This window comes from Oncorhynchus gorbuscha, linkage group LG21 (genome assembly GCF_021184085.1).
Source record: "Oncorhynchus gorbuscha isolate QuinsamMale2020 ecotype Even-year linkage group LG21, OgorEven_v1.0, whole genome shotgun sequence".
Taxonomy (NCBI): domain Eukaryota; kingdom Metazoa; phylum Chordata; class Actinopteri; order Salmoniformes; family Salmonidae; genus Oncorhynchus; species Oncorhynchus gorbuscha.
In genome coordinates this window covers 16,144,395-16,151,354 of record NC_060193.1, presented here as the reverse complement: position 1 = coordinate 16,151,354, position 6,960 = coordinate 16,144,395, and positions in this window count along the sequence as shown.

Sequence of the window (6,960 nt, the reverse complement as noted above, 5' to 3'; positions counted from 1 at the left end):
TCCACCTCTCCTCCTCCCCCACCATCCCTCCTCCTCCTCTCCTCCTCCCCCACCATCCCTCCTCCTCCTCTCCTACCTCCCCTCCTCCACCACCTCCCCTCCTCCTCCACCCCTCCTCATCCTCCACCTCCCCTCCTCCCCCACCTCACCTCCTCCTTCACCTCCCCTCCCTCTCCCCTCCTCCCCATCCCCCACTCCACTGCCCCTATGGTACGGCCAGGGCGAATCTAGTGCTGCTTGGGTTTCAACTCCAGAGTGAGAGAGAGAGAGAGAGAGAGAGAGAGAGAGAGAGAGAGAGAGAGAGAGAGAGAGAGAGAGAGAGAGAGAGAGAGAGAAAGTTACTCTGTGTGTGTCTCTGTGTGTGTCTATGTGTGTCTGTGTGTGTCTGTGTCTGTGTGCGAGGAGAAATCCAACTGCTCCAGGATCAGGTGTCCCGTACAACCAGGCCAGTCTCTCTCTCCCCCTCTCGTACAACCAGGCCAGTCTCTCTCTCCCCCTCTCGTACAACCAGGCCAGTCTCTCTCTCCCCCTCTCGTACAACCATGCCAGTCTCTCTCTCCCGCTCTCGTACAACCAGGCCAGTCTCTCTTCCCCCCTCCCGTATAACCAGGCCAGTATCTCTCTCTTTCTCGCTCTCTCAAATTCAATATGCTTTACAGACATGAATGACAAGGTCAAGTGATACATATCAAATTATGAAAACAACAGCGACAGCAATAAGAATAGTAGATATTATACTTTTTAAAGACTAATGGTACTTTTATTGTCAATTACTTATACATGGAGAAAATAGTACACTTTGTGTTTCCTCCCTTGGCTTGTGGTAAGCTGTGATTTACTGTGCTGCCATCTCTCCCCCAAAAGTATACAAAGTGTATCATTGTTTGATTGTTCAGTGAATACAGAACTTTTTATTTAGAATTTGGGAAAGAAGGAATCTTATGAATATATATTTGAGGCAGGTGATTAGAAAGTGTTCATCACCTTCGATCTCTCCTGACCCCCCGGTTTCAATTGCCAGGCTATGATCACTAATTCTGTATGGGGTTAATCTCTCCCTCTCCCCCTCCTTCTTCCTCTCTCTCTCCCTTTCTCCCTTTCTCTCTCTCCCTTTCTCTCTCTCTCACCCTCTCTCTCTCTCCCTTTCTCTCTCTCTCCCGTTCTCTCTCTCTCTCCCTTTCTCCCTCCCTCTCTCTCTCTCTCTCTCTAGAGCCACCTTTACACAGAGAGCTCAGCTCAGTCCTGGGGAGAGGTGGAGGGCCTGGCTGAGCACTGAACGAATTAACGGTGCTCCGTTGGTGTGTGTACATGCACTGAGCTAGCGGTTGGGGTGTAGTGTGTGTGCGTGTGTTTATGTGTGTGGAGGGGTTGCTTAATTTTCTGTGATGATTGCATTTACATGTTAAGGCCTTTTGCGCTCCCTTCATCTTTTATATGGTAAAGCTGCTCTTTCATTATTTCCCTATCTGGTTGCACTACAGAGGGTCCATCCTCATCCACGGCATGATATCAAAGTCTGTTGATGTGGGTACATGTGTCTGTGTGTGTCTGTGTGTGTTTGTATGTATGTGTGTGTGTGTGTGTGTGTGTGTGTGTGTGTGTGTGTGTGTGTGTGTGTGTGTGTGTGTGTGTGTGTGTGTGTGTGTGTGTGTGTGTGTGTGTGTGTGTGTGTGTGTGTGTGTGTGTTTGCCCAGTCAGCAATTGGAGCAGTTCACCAGGATGAGCTGAGGGAGTGCCAGAGTTGCCCGTTAAAGTGACACATGTACACACACACACACAGAATTGGCCATTAACCAAGAACGGGTCAAAGGTCAAAACAGATGAGCCGACAAGGAAAGGAGGATATGACTGTGTCCCAAATGGCACCAAATCCCCTTGTAGTGCCCCATGTCAAAGGTAGTGCACTATATAGGGAACAGGGTACTATTTGGTATGCAGGCTATATGTTAAAAGGGGTATTCTGAGTGCTCTGTTTCCCTTTAAGAAGAGAGTGTATTGATATCATGTATCATGTCATTAATATAGCATTAGTGTTGGAGCATTTAACCTAGTGTATGTACAGATGTAGGATCGTCATTTGAGCCAGTTTGCTACAGCAGGAAAATAATCCTGCAGCAACTGGGAATGTGAATCATTATGGGGATTACAACTAATGGACATTTTTGTAGGGGTTGATACATTTTTCGTTAAGGCAAATTAAGTCTGACATTTCCAAGTGCAAATCACAAACTTTTTAAAACTCAAATATACTACAAGTTTGCATTTCCTGCTGTGCTGGACAATTCACAACAACAAAAGAGAGATCAAATCAAGATCTGTATGGTGCTTGGAGTTGAGTAGACAGCTGGCTGAGGACAGGTCTACAATACCAAGTATAGTGAAGAACAATCACTGTTTCTTGACCTTTTTCATACCAATGGATATACCTGTCACCCAACCTTATGAATACATACACACACAGCCACACATGCACACAAATACACACACACACACACACACACACACACACACACACACACACACACACACACACACACACACACACACACACACACACACACACACACACACACACACACACACACACACACACACACACACACACACACACACACACACACAAACCCACTCCCCTCTGACGCTTCTGTGAGATTATCTACTTCCCACTGGGCACAGATGTCGGTTCAACATCTAGTTTTGATTTACATTTAATTGAGTTGTCAACTAACCTGTATTGAACCTGAAATCAACAAAACATTTCACCATGTCATTGGATTTTGGTTAAAAGTTGGGTGAAAATTCACAAAATGTACGTTTATGATTATGATTTTTTTCAAATCCAATCAGATTTCCACATTGATTCAACGTCATCACATTGGATGTTTTTCTTGTTGAAATGGTGTGGTTGATTTAACTAGTTTATAACTATCTGGGTTTTACAGAAACGTTTTGACAAACATTTCAAATCAAATCAAAGTTTATTTGTCACGTGCACCGCAAATACAACAATGAAATGCTTACTTACAGGCTCTAACCAATAGTGCGGAGAAAAAAAAGTATGTGTGTGTGTGTGTGTAGGTAAGTAAAGAAATAAAACAACAGTAAAAAGACATTTGAGAATAAGAGTAGCAAGGCTACATACAGACACCGGTTAGTCAGACTGATTGAGGTAGTATGTACATGTGGGTATGTTTAAAGTGACTATGCATATATGATGAACAGAGAGTAGCAGTAACGTAAAAAGAGGGGTTGGTGGATGGTGGGTGTGACACAGTGCAGATAGCCCGGTTAGCCAATGTGCGGGAGCACTGGGCCAATTGAGGTAGTATGTACATGAATGTATAGTTAAAGTGACTATGCATATAAGATAACAGAGAGTAGCAGCAGCGTAAAAGAGGGGTTGGGGGGGGGCACACAATGCAAATAGTCCGGGTAACCATTTGGTTACCTGTTCAGGAGTCTTATGGCTTGGGGGTAAAAACTGTTGAGAAGCCTTTTTGTCCTAGACTTGGCACTCCGGTACCACTTGCCATGCGGTAGTAGAGAACAGTCTATGACTGGGGTGGCTGGGGTCTTTGACAATTTTTAGGGCCTTCCTCTGACACCGCCTGGTGTAGAGGTCCTGGATGGCAGGCAGCTTAGCCCCAGTGATGTACTGGGCCGTACGCACTACCTACCATATGAAGTGCCTTGCGGTCAGAGGGCGAGCAATTGCCGTACCAGGCAGTGATGCACCCGGTCAGGATGCTCTCAATGTTGCAGCTGTAGAACCTTTTGAGGATCTCAGGACCCATGCCAAATCTTTTTAGTTTCCTGTGTGGGAATAGGCTTTGTCGTGCCCTCTTCATGACTGTCTTGGTGTGTTTGGACCATTCTAGTTTGTTGTTGATGTGGACACCAAGGAATTTGAAGCTCTCAACCTGCTCCACTACAGCCCCGTCGATGAGAATGGGGATGTGCTCGGTGCTCCTTTTACTGTAGTCCACAGTCATCTCCTTAGTCTTGGTTACGTTGAGGGATAGGTTGTTATTCTGGCACCACCCGGCCAGGTCTCTGACCTCCTCCCTTTAAGCTGTCTCGTTGTTGTCGGTGATCAGCCCTACCACTGTTGTGTCGTCAGCAAACTTAATGATGGTGTTGGAGTCGTGCCTGGCCATGCAGTTGTGGGTGAACAGGGAGTACAGGAGGGGACTGAGCACGCACCCCTGGGGAGCTCCAGTGTTGAGGATCAGAGTGGCAGATGTGTTGCTACCTACCCTCACCACCTGGGTCGGCCCGTCAGGAAGTCCAGGATCCAGTTGCAGAGGGAGGTGTTTAGTCCCAGGTTCCTTAGCTTAGTGATGAGCTTTGAGGGTATTATGGTGTTGAATGCTGAGCTGTAGTCAATTAATAGCATTCTCACATAGGTGTTCCTTTTGTCCGGGTGGGAAAGGGCAGTGTGGAGTGCAATAGAGATTGCATCATCTGTGGATCTGTTTGGGCGTTATGCAAATTGGAGTGGGTCTAGGGTTTCTGGGATAATGGTGTTGATGTGAGCCATTACCAGCCTTTCAAAGCACTTCATGGCTACGGATGTGAGTGCCACGGGTCTGTAGTCATTTAGGCAGGTTGCCTTTGTGTTCTTGGGCACAGGGACTATGGTGGTCTGCTTGAAGCATGTTGGTATTACAGACTCAGTCAGGGACATGTTGAAAATGTCAGTGAAGACACATGCCAGTTGGTCAGACATGCCTGGACCACACGTCCTTCCCTTTGTAGTCTGTAATAGTTTGCAAGCCCTGCCACAACCGACTAGCGTCGGAGCCGGTGTAGTATGATTCAATCTTAGCCCTGTATTGACGCCTGTTTGATGGTTTGTCGCAGGGCATAGCAGGATTTCTTGTAAAGTCTTGTAAAGGATTTCTTGTAGATTCCCGCACCTTGAAAGCGGCAGCTCTACCCTTTAGCTCAGTGTGAATGTTGCCTGTAATCCATGGCATCTGGTTGGGGTATGTACGTACAGTCACTGTGGGGACGACGTCCTCGATGCACTTATTGATAAAGCCAGTGACCGATGTGGTGTATTCTTCAATGTCATCGGAAGAATCCCGGAACATGTTCCAGTCTGTGATAGCAAAACAGTACTGTAGTTTAGCATCTGCTTCATCTGACTTTTTTTATAGCTTCCTGCTTTAATTTTAGCTTGTAAACAGGAATCAGGAGGATAGAGTTGTGGTCGGATTTACCAAATGGAGGGCGAGGGAGAGCTCTTGTAGGCTAGCATACATGTCCATAGAGAGAGAATGTCATATCATTTCAACATAACATTGGTTAAACATTAGTTGAATACGTAGCAACCCTACAAAAAACTAGCACAGATTTAGCTGATATAGCTCCTTTATTAAGGAAAGTTTTTACTTGAAATGACTGTGATGGGGTTGTCTTCAAATCAAATCAAATGTATTTATATAGCCCTTCGTACATCAGCTGATATCTCAAAGTGCTGTATAGAAACCCAGCCTAAAACCCCAAAAGCCTAAAACCTCAAACAGCAAGCAATGCAGGTGTAGAAGCACGGTGGCTAGGAAAAACTCCCTAGAAAGGCCAAAACCTAGGAAGAAACCTAGAGAGGAACCAGGCTATGAGGGGTGGCCAGTCCTCTTCTGGCTGTGCCGGGTGGAGATTATAACAGAACATGGCCAAGATGTTCAATTGTTCATAAATGACCAGCATGGTCAAAAAATAATATTCACAGGCAGAACAGTTGAAACTGGAGCAGCAGAACAGCCAGGTGGACTGGGGACAGCAAGGAGTCATCATGCCAGGTAGTCCTGAGGCATGGTCCTAGGGCTCAGGTCTTCCGAGAGAGATAAAGAAAGAAAGAATTAGAGAGAGCATACTTAAATTCACACAGGACACCGGATAAGACAGGAGAAGTACTCCAGGTATAACAAACTGACCATAGCCCCCCGACACATAAACTACTGCAGCATAAATACTGGAGGCTGAGACAGGAGGGGTAAGGAGACACTGTGGCCCCATCAAATGATACCCCCGGACAGGGCCAAACAGGAAGGATATAACCCCACCCACTTTGCCAAAGCATAGCCCCCACACCACTAGAGGGATATCTTCAACCACCAACTTACCATCCTGAGACAAGGCTGAGTATAGCCCACAAAGATCTCCGCCACGGCACAACCTAAGGGGGGGCGCCAACCCAGACAGGAAGCTCACATCAGTGACTCAACCCACTCAAGTGACGCACCCCTCCTAGGGACATGAAAGAGCACCAGTAAGCCAGTGACTCAGTCCCTGTAATAGGGTTAGGGGCAGAGAATCCCAGTGGAAAGAGGGGAACCGGCCAGGCAGAGACAGCAAGGGCGGTTCGTTGCTCCAGAGCCTTTTTCCGTTCACCTTCACACTTCTTGGCCAGACTACACTCAATCATATGACCCACTGAAGAGATGAGTCTTCAGTAAAGACTTAAAGGTTGAGACCGAGTTTGTGTCTCTCACATGGGTAGGCAGACCATTCCATAAAAATTGAGCTCTATAGGAGAAAGCCCTGCCTCCAGCTGTTTGCTTAGAAATTCTAGGGACAATTCGGAGGCCTGCGTCTTGTGACCGTAGCGTACGTGCAGGTATGTACGGCAGGACCAAATCAGAGAGATAGGTAGGAGCAAGCCCATGTAATGCTTTGTAGGTCAGCAGTAATACCTTGAAAATCAGCAATATTCTTACCTACCTTAGTTGAATGAACTCTTGACATGAGCATCTATCTGATAAATAATCTAAATGTAAATGTAAACATCAGATGTAGACAGAAAGGCAGACAGAATTATTGCACTATATTTACAGTATATAGGGAATAGGGTGCCATTTGGGATAGAACCCCATTTTCAGTGAGTCAACTCCCCTCTCATACATTTAGTTGAAGTTGTCCCGTTCTTTCGTAAAAAGTGAACACCAAATCTACTCA